Raw genomic sequence first — 27,341 nt, 5'->3', positions numbered from 1 at the left:
TGCTATGCTAGGAAACTCTTGCCCAGGAAGATAAAAGTTGCAAAATCAGACTCTTCAACTTTCCAGTAGGTGACATCAAACAGCTGTTTACTCCCCGAAACTCTTCCAAACCCTTGCTGTCCACCAATCTTTGTTATTATATCATAATCTTTACCAAATCCTAATCAAGTCTTCGCATTGAGAGACTCATCTTAAACCAAACCCCAAAACGTCATAAATATCTCAACCCTGCCCTCCGGCTTTGAGCTGCTGCACCTTTATGGTGGTGAGCAAGCAACTCAACTTTGCCTCATTAACAATTTGTTTTATTGGTAATTGAGGGGAGCCAGCATTTGTCAATATATACAAACCTGAGCATTCAGGTGTTGTCTAGGGTTTTGCTACTCAAAATGTAGAGTTTGTTAAAATGCAGCACCTCGGGCTCCATCCTAATCCCATAGAATCAGCACCTGCACTTTGACACGATGTCCTGGTGATTCTGTGCTTCCTTCAGACAATGAAGTCGGATGTGTGTTGTTCTCAGGGCATTACCTCATTCTCTTCTAAAGAATGAGTGCAGACTCAAAGTTTAAACTTTAAAGAACAGTTTCTTTTTTCTTTTATTTTTAGTTGAAGTTTATCTAATTCGTATGAAAACCAACAGAATAGAAGGAAGATTTGGATTCAAGCCTCTGCTTCATGAGGAAATTCTTCAGATTTTTTTAGACAGACCTACCTTCAGATAATGGGTGGGGTTTTTGAGTATTTGAGGAAACATACCTGTTGAATTCATTTAAATATTTTTTTAAAAAACCCTGCCAGTGTTTCCTAGGAGAGACCTATGAAACAATGGATGCATGGTATATCAGGAGCCACAGTCAACAGGCACATGAAAAAATGCTCACCATCACTAATCCTCAGGGGAATGCAAATCAAAACCCCAATGTCACTTCACATCTGTCAGAATGGCTATCATCAAAAAGACAAGAAATAACAAGTGTTGGTGAGGATGTAGAGAAAAGGGAACGCTTGTTGGTGGGAATGTAAACAGTGCAGCCACTATGGAAAACAGTATGGAGGTTCCTCAAAAAATTAAAAATAGAATTGCCATATGATCCAGCAATTCTACTTTTGGGTATTTATCAGGAAAGAACAAAAACACTAGTTCAGAAAGGTATATGTACCCCAATGTTCACTGCAGCATTATTCACAGTAGCCAAGATATGGAAGAAGCCTAGGTGTCCACTGATAGATTAATGGATAAAGAAGATGCGATATATATATTATTACTCAGCCATGAAAAAAACCTTGCCTTTTGTGAAAATGTGGATGGACCTAGGGGATATTATGCTAAGTGAAATAAGTCAGACAGAGAAATATGATTTCACTTACATGTGGAATCTAAAAAAACAAAACAAATTAACAAATGTAACAAAACAGAAAAAAGACTCATAGATACAGAGAACAAAGTGATGGTTGCCAGAGGGGAGGGCAGTGAGGGGGATGAGTGAAATAGGTGAAGGGGATTAAGAGGTACAAACTTCGTTATAAAATAAGTAAGTCACAGGGATGTAATGTACAGCATAAGGAAGAGTCAATAATACTGTAATAACTTTGTATGGTGATAGATGGTAACTAGACTCATAGTGATGATCATATCACAATGCATAAAATATTGAATCACTATGTTGTACACTTGAAACTAATATATTAAAAAAATGGAGCCATGGGTTTGTATTTCCTAGCTACAGTGCTTAATCCATAGGCACAGTGTGCACTCAGTAACATTTAGTCAGCTGTTGATATGAGTTTTTTTCAAATAGTTATTTTAAATCTGGGTTTGCTATTTACCCCATACTCTGTTATGTCTTGTATTAGTCTCTTTTTTGAGATGTGAGCCCCATTTGTCTTAGAGGTTTCCGCTGATATACCAAACAGTTGTAATGGAAAGAATATGGTATTTGAGATCAGAAGACATGGAGTAAAATCACAGTTCTGCCACTTCCTGGCTGTGTGACTTGGGGCTTTCCCCTTAACCTCTCTGAGCCTCAGTTTTCTCATCCTAAAATGAGGAAAATGTTACCTAGGTACAAGGGCTGATTTGGGGATCAAAAGAGATAAAGTATATGATAAAAGTTCTTACACCAACCTTTGCATTTATGGTCATTTACCTTAAACACACAGCATCCACATATTACTAGGCATTACAGCAATTAATATTAATGAATTAATTAGTGCATCCCAATATTTTAATAGGGATAGAAGGGGAAGGTCAGAGTTTCTAGAGATAATGGTTTATCACTCAAAAAACTGTTTATAATGGTGGCAAATTTTGGCAACTTGGGAAATGTGATAAGTATGTGGTTTTGGTCAGGGCTATTTCATCTCACACCCCACACTGGCTACCTACCTAATTCTGCAGCAGACAGGCTACAACTATCTCATTTCAAGTATTAAATCAGAAAGTGCACCTATCCTCTACTGAATTTCCTTTCTTCAAGTCAGCTGCTCTGAAAACCACATAATCTACTGTTCCTCTTCTATTGCTACTTAATGACCTTGTTTTCCCCACCATGATTGGTGCTGTGCATTCACTAAGGCTTGTCTACAAATTCTTGGACCTCCTCTCATGTTATGCAGAAAAGAATAATGGGGAGCCCAGACAGAACTGCCCAGGTGAGCAGACGCCCACAGGGAATAACTGTATTTAGTTTGTGTGTTTCAGAGCTTGGTGCTGTGCCTTCACCACTGTGAGAAAACTAAATGTACTAGCACCTTACCCAACAGTGTCCACAAGGGATCTTATACACATCGCTGCTAGTAACTTTCAGTGTGACTCATCAGAGAGAAACAACAGAAGCAGGAAACAGGGACCTGGAGTTCTGGTTCTGTTCTGTGACAAACTTGGAACCCCAGGATCCCGGGACAGGTTTGAGTTCTGACTCAGCCAGTGATTAGCTGTTATGGCCTTGGGTGAGTTACTTAACTTCTCTGGACCTAAATTTCCTCAGGTAAGTACTGGATTAGATTCTAGGGTGCCTTTTAGCAATACAGTCCTCCCATTCTGTGGAACCGGCATAGCCCACGGTTGTCCCAAGGATCCACTGATTGCCCCCGGAAACAGACGACTGCACTGAGACCCATTTGGGTGGTGGTTCCAAGGCAGTGATTTACAGGGCAAGTGACTCAGGAAAGCAGCAGGTGGTAATAGAAAAGATCTGGGTCTTGCAGGGACACAGCCCATAACGTGTCTGCCTGTGCCGTTTCGCCCCGCCACCCCGACTCATCCCGGTGTTCCTCTGTGAATATCCCCATTTTATTGTCTAGACGAGAGAGTCTGCTCCTCTTTCTCCTCTCCCAAGCCATCCTTTGCACTGCCACAAGAATTATCTCTGTGGCAGTGCAAATAAGATCATATCACTGCTTGGTGTTGAACTGTTGATAATTTATTATTAACAGTTTGTGTTTGTCGTGACACTCAAGGCATTCAGGATCTGGCCCCCGTGTTACATTTTACTACTTGCTCTTACCTCTATCTCCAAAGCAAACCTTCAGACGGTCCACACTGCACTGGTATGTGTTCTCCCACACTACCAAGCACTTCCCCAATGCAGTGACCACTTATCTATGCTATTAATTTTCTGGGAAACCTACTTCTTGACCAACAGGTAAACTCCTCATATTTCAAGTTCTAGCTCAAAGGTCATCTCCATTAATCCCTTTGTTCTTTCTGCTTCTATTGCACTGATCATACTGCCTTCTGATTATTGGTTGTTTTCATGCCTAGTTCCCCAACTAGCAGATGAGCTTCAGGGAATGCAGGCACCTGGTTTTACTCTTATTTCCTTCAAAGTGCTAATAAGCACACTTCCTTGAATGTGATAGTACTTAATCAATGCTTGTTGAGTAAAGAACCTTCACAAAGCAAAGCAGGAGGAAAGATCCCTTCATCTTCTCTTGACATATCCACCAGACTATTCTTTTGTGAATTATTTTTGAAGTTTTTCCCTCAATGTTCATTTTCAAGTATTTCATTAACAAAATTAGGGTGGAACCAATAGGTCCAGCAGACATTAAAGACGGTTTTCTCAAATGCAAGAGTTGGCAGTGGAGATGGGGGCGGGGTGGCAGGATGGAGGGGGAGGCAGGGGGTAGATAGATGAAGTCAGTATGACCATTTAGCTCAGGACTTCTATTTGAAAAGTTCCTTCAACAGGACTTTTTGATGTTATCTCTAAATGAGAGTTGTACACACAGTTATAGGTATACATTAATGGGATGGAAGATGTTCATTGTAAGACTTTAAACTTGCATTCCATTCCTGGAGGATCACACTGCTTGTAATGTGAATTACAATTAATTTACAAATTAAAAAGAATTATTTTTTTAAAATTGTAGTTATCTTATAAATAGCACAATAATACAATATTTTTGTGCTTTGGCATTTCTTATTTTTTTTAAATATCATAGGCACCTCAAAAGATGGAAGCGACTGATGGCCTCTCTTGACCTGTGAGATTCCTAGGCAAAATGGACAATGAAAAATAAGTTACTATCACACACCCATGAGGTCCGAAAAATTTAACATGGGGTCACACCAAATACTGGCGAGGATGTGGAACACTGCAAAACTCTTATATGCTTATAAGACTTTAAATTGGTACAATATTTTTGAAAAATAAGTTTTAATTATTTAGTGCAGTTGAATATATGCATACCGATGGCCTAGCAATTCTACTTTAGGGTATCTATCTTCGAGAAACTCTAGTACATATTCACTAAGATAACTGAATAAGAAGGTACTTAGCTGAACTGTTTGTAATAGTCCCAAACCAGAAAAAGATCATATACCTATAATACTAGAATAGAAAAATAAATTTCGGTAAAATTATAAAATATCATATAGCATACAGCAACGAAATTGAATGATCTGAAGCTACATGAAACAGTATGGTTGTATCTCACAAACAAAATGTTAAGCGAAAAGAGCAAGCTCAACAAATACATATATGAAGCTGAAAACCAGCATATTCTGAACTCCTTCACTATCTGAAAGAAACCAAAGTTGGATCTCAAAGAGATATTTGCACACCCATGTTCATTGCTGCACTATTCACAATAACCAAGACATAGAAGCAACCCAAAGGTCTATTGACAGATGAAGGGATAAAGAAAATGTGGTATAAACATACAATGGAATATTATGCCACCTTAAAAAAGAAAATCCTGTCACATGGTACAGTATGGATGAACCTTGAGGATATTATGCTAAGTGAAATGAGCCATTCACAAAAGGACAAATGCTGTATGATTTCACTCATATGAAGTATGTAAAGTAGTCAAACTCATAGAAAAAGAAAATAGAAAGGTGGTTGCCAAGGGCTGGAGAGAGGAGAGAGATGAATGTTTAGTGGATAGACAGTTTCAGTGCCGCAGGATGAAAAAGTTCTAGAGATCCGTAGCACGACAATGTGAATATACTTAACACTACTTAACTCTATGCTTAAAAATGGTTAAGGTGGCTTTATAGTTTCTTTCGCTTTGACACTGTGCTAAAGCAGTCTGTTCTTTTCCTATGCATTTAACGGACTATTTAGCCTCTTAAATGTATTCAGAAAGTCAGCACATTATATTAACTTAACTGTATTAAAGGGTGTGAATGATCCAGAATACCCCTTCAAAAAAATATTTTACTTAACCATGAACTACAGTTGCATCTAATTGAAGAATTCCAGTGCTGGGATGGTTTTGTGTTTGTGTGTTTATTATTAGGGTCTTCATCCCAGAAGAATAACAGGAGGATTGACAGCTGCAGAGGAAAAGGCACTACAGTTTTTGGAACAAGACTAGGGTAGCGAAGAGATGGACAGGGAAACACTTGTAGATGTGGCCAGAACACCTGTACATACTAAAATTCATGCTGAAGTTCATGATGTCTTAACAGAGGCTATTGTGGACCCCTTTTAGGCCATTAAAAAGTAAGAAGAACCTACTGACCTTGTGAAAACTAACAAAGGGAAACCTCATTAAGATGAAGTCAGGCTTTTTCCTGTGGGAGCCGCCGGGTTGAGAGGAGCGTGGCCTTCTCCTCTCCCCGCCATGGCATGTGCTCGTCCACTGATATCAGTGTACTCTGAAAAGGGGGAGTCATCTGGCAAAAATGTCACTTTGCCTGCTGTGTTCAAGGCTCCCATTCGACCAGATAGTGTGAACTTTGTTCACACCAACTTACGCAAAAACAACAGACAGCCCTATGCTGTCAGTGAATTAGCAGGTCATCAAACCAGTGCTGAGTCTTGGGGTACTGGCAGAGCTGTGGCTCGAATTCCCAGGGTTCAAGGTGGCGGCACTCACCGTTCTGGCCAGGGTGCTTTTGGAAATATGTGTCGTGGGGGCCGCATGTTTGCAAGAACCAAGACCTGGCGACATTAGCACCGCAGAGTGAATACAACGCAGAAGCGACATGCCATCTGCTCTGCGTTGGCTGCCTCGGCTTTACCAGCGCTGGTCATATCTAAAGGTCATCGTATAGAGGAAGTTCCTGAACTTCCTTTGGTGGTTGAAGATAAAGTTGAAGGCTACAGGAAGACCAAGGAGGCTGTTTTGCTCCTGAAGAAACTTAAGGCTTGGAATGATATCAAAAAGGTCTACGCTTCGCAGCGAATGAGAGCTGGCAAAGGCAAAATGAGAAACCGTCGCTGTATCCAGCGCAGGGGACCCTGCATCATTTATAATGAGGACAATGGTATCATCAAGGCCTTCAGAAACATCCCTGGAATTACCCTGCTTAACGTAAGCAAACTGAACATTTTGAAACTTGCTCCTGGTGGGCATGTGGGACGTTTCTGCATTTGGACTGAAAGTGCTTTCTGCAAGTTAGAGGAGCTGTATGGCACTTGGCGTAAAGCTGCCTCCCTCGAGTAACTACTACCTCCCCATGCACAAGATGCTCAATACAGACCTTAGCAGAATCCTGAAAAGCCCAGAGATCCAAAGGGCCCTCCGAGCACCACGCAAGAAGATTCATCGCAGGGTCCTGAAGAAGAATCCACTGAAAAACCTGAGAATCACGTTGAAGCTAAACCCATATGCAAAGACCATGCGCCGGAACACCATTCTTCGCCAGGCCAAGAACCACAAAATCCGGATGGACAGGGCAGCAGCAGCACTAGAAGCCAAATCAGATGAGAAGGGGATTCCAGGCAAGATGCCTGTGGTGGGAAAGAAGGGAAAGGAGGCTGTTTGCGTTAGGAAGCTGAAGAAGCCAAAGAAGCCTTTGGTGGGAAAAAAGGCTGCAGTGACCAAGAAACCGGCAGCTGAAAAGAAGCCTGCTAAAAAGAAGCCCACAGAAAAGAAACCCACCACAGAGGAAAAGAAGGCTGCTGCATAAACTTAAATTTATTTATTCAGTAAAGGTCATATCATTTTGGACAGCTAATTTTGAATAAAGACCTGACCAAAGAGGCAGTGAGAAACATGAAAAAAAAAAAAAGATGAAGTCAGGAGGCTAGAAGAGAGAGCTCTCAGGCACGTACCATTTGACGTCAATACAGATTCCAATGGAAAGAGGTGTACCTCACATTTCTGGCAGGATGTGACACTACTGCTGTCAATAGGGGGAAGAAAGATTTTCTTCTCGCCTGGCAACAGCTCAGCCAACGAAAGAAAGACTCTCAAAACTCAGCTAATGAAAAGCTACTATACTTTGAACTCCCAGTTTCCTCCAATGAACTTTGTGTTTTTATAGCTCCCAAATTCCCCTTCTCTATAAAATAATTTCTTCTCTTTTGTTTTACTGGACTTGCATGGGGTTCACCACGGTTGCATGTCCCCAAGTTGCAATTTTTTGCTGCTCCCGAATAAACCCACTTTGCTGGTAAAATAACTGGCTGTTTTATTGTTTTAAGTTAACAAACTCTTCACCGTTGAGATCATGGAGATGAAATGTTAATCTGAGAATGATACAAGCTTAATCAGAGGTCTTGTTTTAGACCATGGGCGTGGCCCCCTGATATGAAAAAAACAGAGGAGAAGATGTATACATCTTCATGTGCAGTGTGTCATTAGAATATGAAAGACAGAGTGAATTCTAGACTTTTTTTTTACTAATTGTACTGAAGTGTACACACATATTGCAGGCTATTTTAACCCAATGAACAGGGTATTTTGCTTTAGTTTCAGTGATATAATAAAAAAACATGTTAGATAAGCACATGTTATCTATCTTGTAATTAAAAAGGATAAGATGGTAAATTTTGTTATGTACTTTTTTTACCGTAATTTTTTTAAAAAGGAAATATGTGAAAAAATCAGATTACATCATTGATGTCTTAAAAATATTGTTCAAATATTTTAAAAGAACATTTAAAATGCAAACTACACTTTTGGCAATTCTTTAAAACAACGTAACAGAAAAACAAACTAATAAACCAAACTTGGGCCTGGCTTAGGAGAAAGTTCTCTGTATTGAATATAGATAATAACGGCAGTGGGCTTGGGTACAGACTGAAAGATCTATGTGTGATAGAAAAAGCATACCTCTTTATTCAATAAATAAATAAGTATGTAATATGAGATACTGAGATAAATATAAGGATCACAGTCAAGACAAATGAAATCTTATTATCATTTGCCAGGTATTTCAATTATGTAACAACTATTATTAACAGCACACTATGGACTAGGAGCTGGGGATGAAACTGTGGAACAAGAAGCAGCTTCCTGCCTTGTGAGTGTTAAGTCAACATGAAACTGAACCCCAGAGGACGACACGTGACCCTCTCTTGGCAGACCAAGGAAATCCTCCCTGAAGGAATGATGTCTAAACCGAAACTGATGGAGCAGGATAAAATAAGCTGAAAGAAGGCTAGGGGTTAGGGGTGGGAGGAGCAGAAGCAAGGAGAGTGTGTTTTGGGAAACTTAAAGTACTTCGGTGAGACCACGGTTTACACTGAGTGTTTATGGGTGGTGGTGCAGTGACCACAGTGCTAGAGGGCTGGTTAGTGCCAAGAAATGAACTTTGGGAAGTAGCCAAAGCCTCTGTATTAAAAGTTTGGACTTTATCCAGAAAGCAATGAGGGAACCAGTGAAAGGTTTTAAGTGGGACAAGGAGGCAAAAAGGTTTGCTCTTTAGAAGAAAAATCTATACTGTGTTCACTAAATTGGAGGGGGCAGGACTGAAGTCAGGGAGAGCAGCTAGGAGGTTGTTGCCAATAAAACATGATGGCATTCAAAGAGGAATGGAAGGAAGGCACAGATTTAAAAGCTACTTAAGAAACTGAATCGACAGGATTTAGTTTATTAGATCTGTGGGATAAGGGAGAAAGGGAGAAGGTCACATCTGACAAGTTTAGGGCCAGAGCAGAGGTCAGCAGAGATGAGTAGGGAGTAGGAGAGGTTAGTGACATCACTGAGATGGGTGACACAAGAGGGGAACAGGTTCTCGGTAGAGAAGAGGAGCCCTGTTTTGAACTTATTTAATTTGAGGCCCTTGTAGAAAATCCGTTAGTTAAATATGTAAATCTGGGGTTTGAAGACTGATTTGATCTAAAGATATAAAAGCTCCATTATAGCACGATCTTGTTACTGAACCAAACTGGAACCCTTTTCCTCATACACTGGGGCCCTTTTATCGTTAATGTTTAGTTATTAATATTTTAGGTGGGAGAGCTATGAAAACTTACTGTACCCAGGAATGGGTTACCAGTGAAGGCCAGTAGTGTCCCAGTGGGAAATCTACACTCAATAACATTGCATGTAGAGAGGTCCCTCTACCAATGGAGTGGATCACAAGATCTTTTTGGAAAACGCAACCTATGGGGTAAGTTTAGCATTGCTTATACTCTGAGTCTTTTACAGTCTCTTCTGAATGTGGTTCCTCTAACTTCTTTTCTATCTCTAAAACAATATCTGTTAGGGTGGCTGCAGGAGAGAGATATTCTTTCCTTTTTTCTAGTGTGCCCTCGCCCCTTCCCCTTCTCTCTCTCCCTTAAAATTAAAAGCAAGAAAGTTCCACAAACAGCCAAATCTAGATTCTGGTTTGCTTTAGACAAGAATATCACTGTACAAAGTCTTAATACAATCCTCTGGAACCAAAGTTATGCTGAAACACACAAGAAAAAAACATAATAAGACAACCAAAAGGAAACAACAGAAAGGCCTCCATAGGTCCATGAGGAAAGAAAAAAATTAACTTTTTTGTGCACCTGCTATGTGCTCAGCCCTCTGATATTTTGTTATTTTACTTTGTATTATATTTTGTATTTTGTATTATATTTTGTATTTGTTATTTTATTTTGTATTATATTTTGTTATTTTACTTGATCTCATAGTGTTCCAAGAGGTATTATAATTTCCATTTTTTAATATGGGGAAATAAATTCAGAAAGCATAAGTAACAATAAGTTTGAAACATATAATTGCTTTCTATTTTAGCTCCTCACAAAAATTCTTCTGTGTTTTTAGGAGCAAATCTGTAATATCACAACTATCAGGATCACTTTCCCTTCTACACAAATCAACAAAGAAATTTTTACTTTTCAATTTTTAAAATATGAGTTTTCCCATTTAAACTAGTGGTTCTCATTCAGGGGCAGTTTTGTCCCACAGGGACATCTGTCAATGTCTGGAAACATTTTTGGTCATCACAATTTAGGGAGGGGCTGCTGGCATCCAACTGGTAGAGGCCAGGAAGGCTACACCCTCTAATCACAGGAGCCCCACAGCAAAGAATTATCTAGCCCCAAATGCCAATAATGCCAAGGTTGAGAAACCCTGATTTAAACTGCAAACAAAGTTTTTAGATATAAGTTATTCAATGTTACACTCTTCGTTCGGTGTGTGCTTTTGTGTAATTTAATTTAGAATTAATAGGATTTCTTGAGTAGTAACATTTCTTTGTTTTCTGATTTGGTAATTAAAACAGGGTAAATCTCAGTTTAATTCCATGAGAGCTTGATTCCCAACTACTACACTGTTCAAATTCACCAAAGAGGACAAGGTAATCTATCAGGGGAAGGAGACTAATTGGTTGCAACCAAGCATTTTTAAAGATAGTTGAAGTCAGCTGCTCTTTTAGTGGTTTCCTAGGTCAAGAGTTTAAGTTATGTTAACATCCAAAGCAAATCTGAATGAATGATCAATTTTCCAATTTTCCTGCTATATCACCTTCTGTCATCTATAAGAATGACACTTGGTGAGATTGTGTCCTAGGCACTTCCTAAATTACGCCAAAATGTCAAAAACATTTTATTAGCGTTTGTGACATAATGAAAACACTATCGACACATAGTTTACAAGCAAGAAGATCACTGTAGTGGGCTGAATGGTAGCGCCCCAAAAGATACGCCGACGTCCTCATCTCTGGAATCTGGAACGTGGACTTATTTGATAAAAGGGCCATTGTAGGTGTAATTAAGGTAAGGATCTCGAAGGGAGAAGACCATATGAAGATGAGGCAAAGACTGGAGTGATGCTGCCACAAGCCAAGGGGTACCTGGAGCCCCCAGAAGCAGGAAGAAGCAAGGAAGGATTCTCTCTCTAGAACCGCCACAGAGAGCACAGCCCCACGGACACTTATTTTGGACCTAGGCTTCCAGAACTGTGAGAGAATAAACTTCTGTTGTTCTAAGCCACCCAGTTTGTGGTACTTTGTCATAGTATTTTTTGGAGAGAAATATAATGATTTTTCTGCAAACATGAGTTCAAGAGCATAAACAGTAGTAAAGAAAAAAAGAAAGAATGAAAGGAAGAAAGAAATTTTAAAACTTGTTGAGTAGAGCTTCTATTCTGCAAATATTAAAACAAAGGCAAACAAGAACACCATATCCCATTGGAAATCGCTCAATCCGTTGGGAGAAAAATTCTATTAATTTGTCATTTATGTGGTTGTTATTTTTGTAATTTAGTATTAACGAAATATGCTAAATATATGAAGGGCTGCAAAAGACAGGATAGGTGATAGAGAAAGGAGCTGTTACGACTCTTCTTTGCCAGAATCAAAACAGCCAGATAATAATTGAAAGAGGTGGAGTAATTAAAGTATTTCTCTCAGAGGGAATCAAGGAAGGCTTCACAGAGGAGGTGACATCTAAGGTGGATCTTGAAGCATGAGTAGGAGTTTCCCAGGCAGGCACTAATGTGGAGTCAGGACAGTCGGTATTTCACAGAAAACACAGCATGTGCAAAGGTACAGAGATGGAAATGTATGTCACATACCTCGGAATGATAAGTGGTTCCATGTGGTTGGTCCCTCAAGTGCACCAGTGATATCTGTAAGAAATAAATTGGGAAAAGTAGGTAGGGACTGGATTGAGATTTTTTTTAATGCTTTACCTTGGCACTTGGCCTTATTCCTGTGGACAATGCAAAGCCATTAAGGAGGGGTAGTGCCATGATTAGATATATCAGACTTATGGCAGATAAGGTAGCAGCCCTTCAACACTGCAACATTGGATGAGGTGCTGAAGATGCTGGGGCCAGTATGGATCTCGGAAGGAGGTCTTAGGTGTGGCCTTTCCCCTGCGTGGGGACTCCTGCCACCTATGTTTGAAGACCCTGAAGCACCGTTGGCTGTGGTCAGAGGAGGAGTAATTAGTTGATGAGGCACATTGAGGTAAGCATGGTCTTTCTCTCCTAATGGGGGAAATGAGATGCCCACACATGGAAAATAGTTTTGAACTAGTACAGAGGTTAGATATGAAACACACACATACACACATATATAGTATGAACATATGTAATATTTTTTAAATGTCAATTTGTTTACTTTTCTTCCATGCTTAAAATTTTTCAAAGATCCCCTTACTCTGGCCACTGTTATCACAATTTATTTAAGAATCACCTGGAGAGGCGGTTAGAAATGTAGATTCCTAGGTCCTACACTCTGAAGTAGGGCGCAGAAATTCCTATTTTCAGCAAGTCACCCTGTGGATAGGAAGCGAGGGGTATCTGCCCACTGAGTTACAGGGTGGAGCCCAGGCTCCCTAACATGACACTCAGGGCCCTTCATCTCTGGCTTCCGAGCAAGTCTCCAGTCCTGAAATGTATGCGCTCTACTCACCAAACTCACCACTTTGTTTTAAACCCACTTGGCCTTTAATCTGGTTCAAGCGTTCCCTCCATCACTCTTCAACATTTATTCCACCCCTTACTGGCAAATGCCCTGTAAGGTGTCTCAGGCCAGGCTCTTCTCAAGATCTTCCTTCCCCCAACGCCACAGTTCCTGAACTTTTATACTTTATCTCCTTGGATTTTATTCAGACCTGCATTCTCGCTAGTCTTATCTTAGGTGCCATTATTTCTTTGTATGCCTCTCTCTTTCGTGAGTCTCTGAAATCCTGACAGGGAGAACTCGTGGAATTTTCATCTTTTTCTGAGCATTGTTCAGCATCCTAGGAGGCATTACTAGGTGCTCAGTGAAAGATCGATGAGCGAGGATTTTGGGGTGGGGGAGGGGTGGACCTGGAGTCAGCAGTGATAAAAGAAATCTCATTTCATTACTGTGGACAGGAGAACCAGAATGGACCTTTTCCTTTCTCTATAAATGGGAGCAATTACATAAAGGAGTCCTGTCTTATGACCTCAAGGAAGAATAAGGACTTCTTATCCTTTCAGTGGAATCCCTTCGGGTAAAACCTCTCGTCAGCGGACCACCTCCCACCCAAAGGCTACTTGCTTATCTTTTCTTAGTGGTTGACATTAACGTCTGGTGCAACAGGGCTTCAGGTTCAGAGTGTCCTTTCCCTACTCTAATTTCCCAATCGCCAACATTCATACCAAATGCTACGGTCTCCGATACAAATTTCTCAATCCCTGATTTCAATCACTTGTCCTTCTAAACTCTCAGCATTGTTCTTTTCCTTGTTTACTTGCTTCGATAAGGTATCTGCCTCCTAAACTAGATTGCAAAATCGAGGCCTAGGGTCCTATGCTCTTCCCTTCCCAGTTCTCCTCTCCAATGAGGATGGGAGAGGGTAAGAGGAGAGATTACTCTTTCTTCTTAATTTTGCATGTAAGTGCCTGATAAATGTTTGTTGGGGGGAAAAAATGATAAGCAGTGTTTACTGTTGTATTTCCCTGCTTCCAGCCTCAGGAATGACTATCATTTTGTCAAGTAGGACTTGTTACTACTGAACCAAACTGTAGAGCACTATCAATATTAATGGTTTCGTCATTACCGTCTTGACTAGAAGCAGTATGGAGATTTACCAAACCAAGGAATGTGTTACCAGCAAGAGCTAGTGGTGAGCCAGTGGAAATCTGTACTTGAAAAAGTGTCAGATGGGGATGATTCCTGCCACAAATGGCATGGACGACAGGATCTTTGTGAGGAATGACACCATCCACGGTATCAGAACAGTCCACCAGATTAGAACAGTTAACACGTATGGGTCTATGTGAGTATGCATTCTATAGAAATCTGGCTTCCTAAGTCCTAAAGGCCAGGCACACCCTGCTGGGAATTTTGTTTATTAGTGCTCTTTAAGCAAAGGTGTGATTTATAGATCTAGATATACAGCCACAAACAACAGCTAACACAAACACATTATACTGAAGAAAGGACAGCTTGGGAATTTGAACACTTGACATCTGGGTTTGGGTCATTCCTTCTGGGTCTCTAAGATCAGGGTGTGTGACAAGATTTCTGAATTAATTTCAAGACCTAACACTGTGTGATTCTAAGTCATCCCTATTTTACTGGGAGATCCATTATGTATGGGTTTCCTTTGTTCTGGCCATGGAAGCGGTACGTATGTTACAGTGGTTCAAGCTTGCCCCTGGATGGCAGGTACCATGGATTTGTGTTCCAGGCTCAGCCACTCACTAACTGTGTGGCCTGAAACAAGTAGTTTAACTTTTCATTTTGTTCATTCATTGTGCTCATACATTGGGAATAATAGTAACCACTTCACAGAATTGCTGTGCAGATAAATATGTTTTGTTTATATAGATTAAATATACATATATCTAGCCCTTGGAACAGTGATTGGCACTGTAAAGTGTTCAATAGATGTTAGCTGTTATTCTAGCAGACTTGATTCCTTAATTCTGTTTTGCTTAAGCTAAACTTAAGCAGTGACATTCCTCAAGTCCATGCCAGTTGCTCTGTGAAAAATGAGGGAATAACACAGAACATGGTCTTAAATTGATTTGAAGAATGTTGTTGCTGTTTTGAAAATATGATCTTTATTCATCACTATAAAGCCATATTGAAGCACCAATTCCTGAATAGGAAAATTAGCTATGTGTCCCTTCATCTTTTTGACTTGTCTATGTCCCTTTCAGAATCCATCTAGGTCTGTGGCTCTTCCCCCAACACACAGAGCCCTGTCTCTATTTTCTGCCTTGCTTTCCTTCTTATCACTTGTACTGTATGGTGTATGAAGTGTATATATATTTTACTTCTTTAACTTGTCAGTTGCTTCCTCCACAAGGTCATGCTTCATTACGGCCAGGAACTCTGTTTTGGACTTTGCTTGGTCCCTCGCACCTAGAACAGTGCTTGGTATCTTACAGGCACTCAATGAATATTTGTTGAATAAATTAAGTCTGGTATATATATCTATGTTTTGAAAATTTCTCTCTGGTGGCTCTTAATTTTACTCATACTATATTGGGAGAAGACCAGGCAACAGTGTGTGAAGAAAATTAACCAAGCCCGTTCCCATGTCACCTCAGGGCCTTTGCGCTTAATGTTCCTGCAGCCGAGAACACTCTTTCTCCAGATAGCATATAGCTGTCTCCCTCACTCTGTTAAAAGCCTTTCTCAGGGAGACTTGCTCAGAGCCCTGTGTAAAATAGCATAGCCACTAACTCCCTCCAGACTTTTGCCACCCCAGCACTATCTGTAACCCTTCCTCGATGATTTTTTTTTCCACACTATTAATCTCATCCAGCTTATTTATATTTACTTGCTTATTTATTGATGTCTCTCTTCACCATGATGTCAGGAACTAGGCCTATTTCATGTTCTACTAATACTCAGAACAATGTCTGACACTCAATATGTATTTGTTAAATGAGTTAATATACATGTCAGAACATGTAAAAAGGATGGCAGCATTTATATTTTCTTTAAAAAATAATTTACCCCTTATAATAAAAGCGAATCATGCTCACTCAATGAAATTATTATTAAAATAAATGAGAAATATCCAAAATCTTATTATACACGTAGAATCACACAAGAGGTAATTTGGTAGCATTTCCTTCACAGCCTTTCATAGGTGTCTATTATGCCCTGCTTTTTTCTTTTTATTCAGTTATAGGCAAATTGTATATATAGTTTTGCATTTGCTTCCCTCCTCCCCTCCCCGCCCCCATTACAGATTATTCTATTATAGTTGTTGCCCATGTGGCTTTTAAAATCGGGATGGTGTATTGACAATGCAACCTCAAAGCACAATTTAAAAATTCTTTATTTTCTCTGTCTTCTCTGCCATTCCTTCATGAACTTAAATTCTATTTTATCCCTGAACTGCATGGGAGAGATGACAGTTCTAGAAAAAAGACTGAGAAAGAGGGATTTCCTTCTTTTTCTTCTACCAGGAACTTCGCCCTACAACACCCACCCCCTTCACAGGGCAACACTCATCCTTGGGCTGCCGTGACTTCATGCCTTCCTTGCATCCTTCCAAGATCCGAGAGGGTGTCCCTTGTGCACACTCCCCCTTCAACAAACGGCACTGCAATTTGCTGCCTGCTTGCTCTCTTCCCCTCTAGATTGTAAACTCCCTAGTGGCAGTGATCATGTCTTACGCACCACTGTATGCTCGACGCTTACCACAGGGCCCGGACTGTGGCGCACAGGTGCTTTCTGTTGAACAAATGAATGGAAGACCATGCAGGATCTCATATCCTAGCCTGTCCTTGCTTAAAGTGCTTTCCTCCTCTTCCACACATTAGTCTTGCCCTTTTGATCAGAAGCTCATTGAGGATAAAGAGGAGAATCTTGTCTCTTTGGTACTTAGGACACTGCCTGACTCAGGCGGCGGTGTGGGAATGTATCCAGAAATCCTAAGGAACACATCTTCTTCCTCTTCCTCCACCTTCTCCTCCTTCTCATTATCATCATCAATATATTCTTTATTGCCCTGGACATACAAACAGGGGTAACAGTGTGGCCCTTCCCTGATAGAGATTATGAATTTAGTCTTAGAAAGAAACACATAACAATAAAAAAAGATACATGACAAGCTAAGGGCCAAATTCATGATGCCAACCCCAGGGTCTCTAGGAAGAACAGATTCTGGGTTTGACTGGTTGGAAACAGCTTCTTGAGACTCGACTGATATTTAGACCTTAGACAAAGGGAAGGGGGCACAGGGGACCTGGGGAGGTGAGGCCCAGGGCCCAGAGCTGAGCTACATGCTGCTCTCAGGGGCTGGCTCTGTGACCAGCAGGTGCTAAGCGAGCAGCCCAGGCTCAGGTTACACCAGGAGAGGCTTGGGAACCCCTTGGGCAGTGCTTCAGCTCAGCGTGGAACAGCTGAAGGGACAGGAGGAGACGAGGACTGAGGGGCTCGGTGAGGCAGCTGGAACAGGAGGCCAGGGCCACGCTGACTGCCCGGATTCCCTTAACTGGTGGGAGTGCTCTGTCGCTGTGCAAAACCTAAAGGAAGGATTGCAAGTCTCTCCTGGAGCCCTTGTGGAGGGTTCTGAGCCTCTGAGCCAAGGTCCAGGAGCAAAGGGCCTGTCAGGTGAGACCTGGGCCGTGAACACCATGATGAGGTACCAGTTTTTCCCAAGAGGCTTGGGGCATGCGCAGTGAACAGTATAATCTGTGGGAGCAGGGGTTGATCTTCCCAGCTTTCCATCATCCATGCCAAGCCTGCTTTCCTAATGACTCAGGTGTGGTGCATGTGGCCGATAACATCCAGAAGCTCTTGTTATTTAAATGTGCTTTCCAGTTTCAGGTCGCATGCATTTTACGTCATGGTTGCTTTTTCAGGGAATCACCTAGTTCTCACTTGACCCTGACATTCTCTTCTCCTGGAGTCTTTCTCCTCTTTTTTTTTTTTTTTAATTCCACACATTTGTTTGGTTCACTTCCAGTGAGTAAGAAGATGGCAGCATCTAGCCTGGCTCAGTTTAGGAAGGTGATGTTCCTGAAGGCTCCTGGCCCAGGACCCTGGAACAAGCCCGCAATCCTGACATTTCTTCCACTTCCTTTTCCTTTTCCTCGCTCCTGCTCTCTGCTGCATTTGTGGAAACAGAATGGAGAGTGATCAAAGACCCTGACTTGCTTATCAGCAGCGTCGTGTGCTTGTTTATGTGAGGCTTTTCTTCTTTCTTTCTTGAAAATTCATCATTAAGACCCCTTAGTACTGATTCTGTATGAGCTTAAATTTCATAGCTCTGCCTTTAAATGAATATGTTGTCTTCATCTTTAACAAATGAAAACTGGATGGAAATAAATTTATTGCGGTCAGAACAAGCACTTCAAAACAAAAAAAGACCCCTTAGTACTGGCTGGAAGAATTTGGGGTAAAGAAAAATTGTTGGAAGGTTGAGAGCTAGGCTCAGGTCTTGTTTATATGCTGTGAATCAGCTTTTGATGAATCCATCTGTTGACATATGTTTTGTTTTGGAGAGCGGTAAATTATGCTCAGACTGAAATGGTCTTTGCCAATAGTTAATTGAGCACAGGTTCACGGCAGGGATTACAATAATTTCACAAGCCTATAGCATATAGGCTAACGTCTCAATAAGCCAATAAAGAAATGACATACTCCTAACAAATGATAGATTAATTACACTATTGTTCCCAGGTAAAGGGAGGGGACAGAAATAAAGTCTGCATTCATATGAGGTGTACATTTTTTAATGAGGTTGGTTTTCGGGAGAGTTGGCTTAACCGACCACAAGCTGGTGTCCAGCAGTGGTGAAACTCAAGTGAAAAGTCCCATGTTGTTAGAGCAGTTGCTAGAGAATGAGGGCACATGGGTGTTGGTGGCCAAGGTGAGCTTCTTCTCAGGCTGCTGCTTGGCTTTGGCCACTGCCAGTAAAAGGGTCACCTTCACCAAGGCAGGAGCTAAAGCACCAAGGTCTTTGGAGACTAGATCAGCAAAGGGTAGCTTTGCCAAGATGGAAACTCTCACGTAGTCCTCACAAACTCTGGGTATTTATAGCCTAAATGTCCCCTCCTCTTAGTTGCTTCATCTGTTTTTATTGATAAGCCTCCAGGGCAGCCCCTTAGCAGCTGAGCCTGAGTGCTTATCAAGAACAGATGAGATGGTGACATCCTGATACAGCTTACTTCACTCTTACAGCAAAACAACTTTACTCCTAAAATCAACTCCTTTTTTTTTTTTGTCTTTGCCATAAACAAGGGGATTGAAACCACTTAAGTCATAAATAACTGGATTGAAATCGTTATCAAAACAATACACAACCAAGTTGTTCTGGATGTTTCACCAGCCCTTGAAATTGCCATTAACTAGCTCCGTGTTTCTGGATGTTACTTAACCTCTCTGTGCCTTAGCTCCCGCATCCTGCCTGGGTCGCAGAGGGACACGTGAAGACTTCCTTTGTTCTGTTACTTCTCTGAGTTTCTTCAAACTCGGTAACTTCTTTTCATCCTCTTATCTTGCCCCTGAGATCTAGCTTATCACTGATTTTCCCTTTTACCTTCTTCCTTTCCTTCTAATAGATTTTACTGAATTCCAATCTTCCTCTCATCTCCCCCTTCCCCATCCCTCAATTTATTTCTTCAATGGAGGAAAACTAATTTTAAAGCCAAAACATAACTTAAACAGCTAGTTGGATTTTGCTAACACTCATATGTTTCCAGAGTATACTTTGCAGTTACAGAATATATTTCATGTTTTTCCATATCTGTGGGTTTTTTCTGAGTTCCCTTGTTCTTTTAGCTTTATTTATTCTGATTATTTCAAGTAAGAGGACGCCGTCATAATGATTTGGATTGATCTCTGATGCTTTATACTAGCGTTTCTTACAAATCCTCCCATTGATTTACTAAACTGGTTATCTCTGCTCAATTCCCAGTAGGTGTTGATACTTCATATTGCATACATTTTTATTTGAAAGTGACAGCTGCATTTAATGATTCTAATAACTTTCCCCTTTTGCCTTTTGTAAACAAAGGAATGTTGCTCGCCATTCCAGTTCTATAAGGATCAAGCCATCAGCCAGTCGCTGCAGTCGCTCAGGATAACGCACCCTGAGGGGAATTCAGGTTGGAAAAAAACAGGAAGCATTCTCTTCTTTGGATATACTGGCCTGTGATAGTTAGGATGCATCTCTGCGGAATAATTTCAATGACCCCAAGATTCTTGCATCTTCTCATACAGAGAAAAGCACTAATGTCATTAACTTGAGATGTCTGTTCTTTGTGATCAGCAGTACTCTTCTGATGCTCAATTACAAGTTTTGTGGGTTTTTTTCCCCAGCGAAAAATTCATATATATCCTGGCTCCTTCCTTTCCTCTTCGGAGCAGTTCCTCAGAGCTATCTGAGAGGCTGTCTTCTGGGCTATAGTCCTCAGGAAGATCCCCAAATAAAACTCAACTTGCAACTTTTAGGTTGTGTGTTTTTCTTTCAGTCAACACTTTTTGTTATCCTTGACTTGCTTTGAAATCTTTGATTTGGTCCCTTATATCCAATGACTCCCACTCATTCAGCCCCTGGTGACTGGCCCAGTGAATTTTAGTGGATCGTCTATCAATTCTCTTTCTACCGTAAGGAGACTGGAAAGTGGGGGAATGGCCCGGGCCTGGGTTTTGCCTTACCTTAGCACAGCTGACGTCTGGGTACTTCCCCGCTTTGGTTCCCAGTACTTTTTTTCCCCACCGAGACCCACCATGAGGAGGGCGACCTTGGCCGTCTTACGCCTGCTGCTTCTGCTCCAAGGGAGTCCAGTGCCAACCCCAAGTAACTCAGCTCCTCTGGGCCCTGCAAACTCTGCCTTCCCACTCACTGTTCCCTCTGCTAGTCAGCTTACTACCAACTTTAAACATTTCAGTAACACTTGGTATTTATTTCCAAAGTGTTTGAATCAAGTTCACAGGAAATCCCAGGCACAGCCCAGTTTCCTGGTTGCTAGCTTTCTCACTGGCCTTAAGGAAATCTCCATGAATCCCACCTCACCTGGGTCTGGCTCAAATTTTGATTTGTTTCCCACCCTGTTAATTATTTCATTCCTAAAAGAAATGTTTTTTGAGCATCTGTAATGTATTAGACACAGACTCATTAAACAAAGCCTGCCAGGACCACGTTGGGTGAGTTACAAAGAAAAAGTCTTGGAAGAAGAGAGTGGGGTAAAAAACATTACCGTTGAATCTGTCATCAAAGCTGCAGTAGGGGAAGCTGTGAGGATTTTTTTGCCTTCCAAAGTAAGGCTGTTTGGAGCCCTGAAAAATAATAATAATGAAAAGTAACATTTGCATCTTTTTTTCTAGAGATCAGCGTAACAGTTCTTAAGGGGGACAGTATCATGAGGCTTCTTCTCCTCTGCAGAAATGAGTTCAGGGTCATAGTAAGTGGTAAAATCAGGGCTGGAGTCCAAGTCCTAAATTTATTCTGGTTGTTGGTGAGTTCCTGACTCTTGCGTGTGAAAGTCTCTGGCTTTTGGCCTTGGACGGTGAAGGAGAGCTTCGAGCCGGAGCCAGCTGTGATGTAGGTAAGGCTGTTGTGGGAATTTTACTAACGAGCCTCACCCACTCTTCTTGAGTTTCCTCGGACATCTCACTTGCGTCCCTCCTCTGCCACTCTTAATAGTTTTTAATGAATGGTAGTTCGTCTAAATGAGATGGCAAGGTGAGAGTATCTGGAAACAGAACAAAGTTAAATGTTCTGTTCCAGTACTAGGCATGAGCACTTCCACAGTGTTCTTTTTAATATCAACAATAATAAGGATAAATTGGACAATGGCAATCAGGTTGGTCACTGGATAGAGCAGGACCATAAGAATGGTTTTATGGGAGTGATTCAGAGTGTGTTTGTGCTAGTGAAGTCCAAACCTCTCAGTTATTTCCAAATTCTTTTTCTGAGGAAATTCTCATTCTTGACAAGGGAAATTAGACTGGACAAGTAGCAGGGAAAAGGCATCAGTTCCTTAACTGAGAAGAATTAAGTCTCTCTGTCACACAAGCAATGCAGCAAAGGCTGTACTGTCCTGTATGGTAGCTGCGAGCAGTAGATAACTATATAAATTAAAATAATTAAAATTAAATAAAATTAAAAATGCAAGCACTCAATAGCCACCTGTGACTAATGGCTAAGGTACTGGACAGCGCAGAGAGCATTTCCAGATGGTGGAGAGCCACGGACGTGCCCTCTGCTCCTGTCTCAGAGTGAGGGAAGTGGGAGAGAGACTTACCGTAGACTTTGCTGAAACGTTCGGTCTCTTGCTTGTATTTGCTCGACTGCCTTTTATTTAATGTCTTCTGCATGAAACAATGCCCACAGATTGAGACACACCGGTGGAGAATTCAGTGACGTTTGGGAACAGGATTTCAGTTAGGAATTCACTGAAGAGTCATTTGAACCATTTAGTGAAGAATCCAGGAAAGAACCCACTGAGAAATCCAAAGAGAAGCAGTCAGAACAGCCTCGAGTTAACTCCAGTGAGGAATACAGGTGGAAAGGCAATCCTGATTGAGCATAACTGGGAGTACGACCAACAGCCTGCTTGGGGATCCAATGGATAAGGAGGTGGAAAAAATAACGACAGAAAAACTTACAAGTAAATTCATCTTTTGAATACTGTTTTAGGAGTCTAGGGCTCTTCCTCTACTTCCAGTAAGATTTTAAGATGGCCTTCATGGGCTTTAGTAGGATTACAGCAGCAGCATTGTGCCCTCGGGGCTCTGGCCTCGGTGACACTCTGCTCTTCAGGAGAGTATCAGAGGACAGGTGGAAATGTGACCTTTATCCTGCTACCTCTTGCAGTCCCAGGATGTGGGGAAGGGCGCCTCTGCCAGCACTGTGGAAACCAAGGCCCTGTACTTCACGGGGCAGGTGGGGGTGACTGGAATCTGTTAAAGCGAAGATGTGATTAGCAGGCTCCAGAATCTGATTTCATTCTCTTGGACCATCTAGTCATAGGGGACCCCGGTGTCACAGTGGACAGATGGGGTCTTATGATCACACCAATATTAATCTCATGAATATTCTGTCCCAGAGAGTTTCTCCCTGTTCTTTCTCAAGCTTTGAAAACCTACGCTGTTCCAGGCCTATGGCTAGGCTCTGGGGAACAGAAAGAGGATTTAGACAGACCTTCTTCTCTAGGTTCTTATAGTCTCACATACTGTGACTCTATTCCACATGCGCCTGTAGCAGAGTTATTTCTGGAGTGCCGTGACTGGTTTCCCCTCTGATGAGACTCTCTCTAGTAATGGGTCTAACTGCTCCGGCTCCCTTGAAGTGAAACAACTGTATCTTGTTACATGTGTTATTCCAGGGACACTTGACCTTGGGATGGAATCAGCCCGTTCTGTACTTTGACAAGTAAGTTTGCTTATTTATTTAAATAGACTTTATTTCAAAAAAAATTTTAAAAATTTCTATTGAATGAAAGATTCTTTAAATGCTATAGTGCTTTACAATTTTCAAAAGTTTCACACACATGATTTCATATAAGGCCATAATAACCCTTTTTTCCCCCTTACCCCTGTGTTGCGTCTCCCCACACCCTCTCCCCACTGGTAACCACTAGTTTGTCCTCTACATCTGTGAGTCTGCATCTTTTCTGTTATATGCACTAGTTTGTTGTGTTTTTTTAGATTTCCCCTATGAGTGATATCATACAGTATTTGTCTTTCTCTGTAAATAGACTTTATTGTTTAAAGCAGTTTTAGGTTCACAGCAATACTGAGCAAAAGGTACAGAATTTCCCATAACCCCCTACTCCTGCATATGCATAGCCTGCCCTGTGATCAACACCTCCTACCAGAGCAGTACATTTGTTACAATTGATGAACCTACATTGACACACCATCATCCAAAGTCCACAGTCTATATTAGGGTTCACTCTTGGTGTTGTACATTCTATGGATTTGGACAAATTTATAATGACACATGTCCACCATTATAGTGTCGTAGAGAGTGGTTTCCTTGCCTTAAAACCCCTCTGGGCTCTGCCTGTGCCTCTCTCCCTTCCCTCTAACCCATGGGTAAGTTTATTTATTTATTTTTTTGGTCTGCAATAACTCTTGAATATCAGACTTTCTAATTTTTAAAAAATACTCCCTCCCACTTCCTCTTCACATAAAGGACAAGGGAAATCAGCCACTAGAAATGAGGAGGGAGAATTATATATTCTTTGACCCTATTACTGAAGTTACCATGTTTTATTTTTCTGTAGCTTGTTTGTCTGAAACTCTCCATCCAAATACAGATTCCAGATAACTAGTTGTGCCTTTCTTTGAGGTGATGGTGGATATCTATCTAATACCAAATTTCTTAGATGCCCATTGCCTCTGAATCCATTTTCTCTGAATCCAGTTTCTACTATGCATTTAGATGTGGAAAACAAGAATTTACTTTTAATGCCTTTGGCACCTCAAAGGGGGCAGAAGAGCTCCTCCCACAGAATTAGATAATGTCCTGTGGTGGAAAGAACACTGGATTTAGAATCAGATTTTAGTCCCAACTTTTCTATGTGCGCTTGGTAGATGATGATGATTGTAGTACTGGCTACAGTATTTTTTTAGTACTTACTAAATATTCAGTACTTACTAAGTATAGGCACTATCCTAATTCTCACACAACCCCATGAGATAGGTATTGTTATTCCCATATTACATATGGGAAAACTGAGGCATAGATATGTTAAGGAATTTGCCAAGAGGCGGTGTTGCAACTGGAAGCCAGACAATCTTACCTAATCTTTCTGAACCTCCACTTCCTCCTCACTAAAATGAAGGTATTGGGCCATAAATCGCTGAGTTTATTTCTGTTCTAAAACCCTCCGGGTCTGTCAAGTTTTACAGATGGGCAGCCCACTATGACAACTGCAGGATGGTTTGGTTTCATGTAGTAATTATAAAAATTAAGGCTGGATGGCCTGGATAGTTGCCTTTATCAGGATTGCAAGAACTTTCCTTTTCACTCCCTGTTATTTAGGTTTTGGTTGCTGTTTTTTAGGGCATGAAGTTGGCATCAATTGAGACAAAGGAGCCAATATCTGTTCCTTAAAAGGAAGCATGGATTGACCGATTTTTCTTACCTCTGAAGAACCAGTATCAAGTCCTGAAGATATTCAATAAAATTGGAATAACACTCAACACAAGGCTGTTGTGATACTCAAATAAGATAATGCGTGGGAACTGTTCTGTAACTTGTCAAATTCTATATAAACGCAGGAGCTATCGGTATTGCCATATAATACTGATTCACAGATCAGAAACTGGGTAGTTTTCCCATCTGATTTCTATGCATGGTGCATTCAGGAAGCTTGAACACACATTCTGCCTGCTCAGATTAGTATCCATGCTGATTAAAGGGTAAGATACTCCAGCCTTATTTTTGCTTTTCTAGGGTTAAGACAAAACCTCTGTAAACAGACCCCTAGGATGCTTAGTCACTAGCCAGAGTCCCAGGGGCACAACGCTGCTCCATTTTCCATTAAATTTCCCTAACTAGTTAAAAACAGAAAGTGCAGGCAGGGCAAAATTCCTGCAGATTTCATCGAAAATGCGGCTTGAATCGTGACTTTAGAATTCTGCTTGATCCCAGGCTCCTCATCCCTATCCATATCACCCACCTGTATTTTCTTGCATCGAAAAGCAGGATACATTTCAGAATTTCCTGGACTTTTTTCTGGCTTCCTGGATCTTTGGGCTTGTGTTACACACACTCTTCTTGTTTTGGAGCACCCACTGGATCACACAGAATGGCTGTCATAGGATGGCCCACTGAATTGAGAACAGATAATATAAAAAAAGTTGGTTTGCAAAGGTCAGTTTCTTCATTTATTCGCTTATTCTTTCAATGAGTATTTATTTTATTGATCTCTCACCATATGAAGAACACGGTTGAGGATATAAAAAAAAAAAAAAGGAATTGATTTCTCTGGGCATAGTGGGGCTCTTTGCTGGCCAGGGCGGTTGGAGGAAACACAGCAAGTTTTCCTTATCATTGATATTGAGTAATGCCCACACGAGGCCATCCGGATGAGGCACCTTAATCATAAGTCACAGGGGCCTGGAAGGCAAAATATCTGTCTGGCTCTCCTCTCAGAATTTTCCCCCTGATTAAGATTCCATGGATTCTTGCTGTAGTTCTCAGAAGATATATTTATTGGTTAAACCGTCAAATATGTTTTGGCTTTAAGCAAGAGAACACGCAAGCTTACATGCTCTTGGTAGTGCTTCCAGCTACAGATAGAGAATGAAGATGAACAAGGTGCTTGCTCTGATGGGAAGGGCTGCTTTTCATGGAAGCAAAGACTGGAATAAGTTGAGAAAGTACTGATCATAGTTACTTGGAAATGAATTAGAATTTTCCTTGCCTTTCACTATTTCCCACCTTAGGTATAAAATAAATTAGGAAAATGTGCTTGTATTTATTTCCCCGTAACTGATGGTGAAATAAATGCCAATCACAAGACATTTTGGGTTTCAAACAGAAAGAGTGAGGAATTGGATACTTCCCGGTGTTTCAAGAGAAACCTTATTCTGGACGACATGGCTTACGTTCTTCAGAGGCTACTGTCCACTAAGTCTGTTACGATTAGATGAATTCTAGATGTCTTGGTTCTACCTCTTGGCATTGCACTAAAGAGCTGTGACCTTGAACAAGTCACTTACCATCTTGGATTGCTATCTCCTTGGTTAGCACTCAATATTTAACTATTTATGGAGGCAACAATATGCTGGGTGTTCACTTGTAGAAAGATATTAATATGCATTCTGCCAATCTCTCAGAATTGGTATCAGAGTAAATTTGGATTTGAAAGCCCTTTGAAACATTTATACACCTCACGCATCTCAGAACAAAAGGCTATACATCAAAGAAGGAAATCCTTGCCTCATTTAAGACTAGACTTATAATAAGAAAGCCTTTCACTAAATTAATAGCAAAGTGAAGCAAGATCAAATTGGAGATTTTTGTTGTAGCCTGATTTGGTACAAAGAGATGGAAACACAAGGAACCAAACCTGTGTGTTCATGACTCACTTAAAGCAAAATTGCCTTCACTTCCTAGAGTCCTGCCAACATCTAAAATGTCTCCTTAGACATCTTTTCCCTCCTTTCCTTGCATCTCTATGAAGCAGCTAATAGGAGCTATGCAATGTGCTGGGATGCAGATTAGTTTGGGATACTTTGGGTACTCTGACAGTATATCCCACCTCACACTACACTATCAAGGCTTTAAACAGGACAGAGGTTTATTTCTCTG

The 27,341-nt window shown here is 41.0% G+C and overlaps 1 long non-coding RNA gene and 1 pseudogene across 2 annotated transcripts; one reads left to right on the top strand and one right to left on the bottom strand.

Annotated features, from left to right (window-relative positions):
* The first annotated feature begins 6,063 nt into the window (after positions 1-6,063).
* Positions 6,064-7,454, top strand: LOC309608596 (large ribosomal subunit protein uL4 pseudogene; annotated as a pseudogene). Its single transcript has one exon. The product of its transcript is annotated as a large ribosomal subunit protein uL4 pseudogene (transcript).
* A 2,375-nt stretch (positions 7,455-9,829) lies between these two features.
* LOC309608621 lies at positions 9,830-25,791 on the bottom strand. Its single transcript, XR_014233011.1, has 2 exons — positions 25,705-25,791; positions 9,830-22,516 (listed from the first exon to the last, which is right to left on the bottom strand). It is a non-coding gene; the product is annotated as an uncharacterized lncRNA (long non-coding RNA).
* Positions 25,792-27,341: the final 1,550 nt, after the last annotated feature.

Source organism: Balaenoptera borealis (assembly GCF_965194805.1).
Source record: "Balaenoptera borealis genome assembly, chromosome: 13".
In the NCBI taxonomy this organism is placed as follows: Eukaryota; Metazoa; Chordata; class Mammalia; order Artiodactyla; family Balaenopteridae; genus Balaenoptera; species Balaenoptera borealis.
This window is presented reverse-complemented; position numbering and strand designations above follow the sequence as displayed.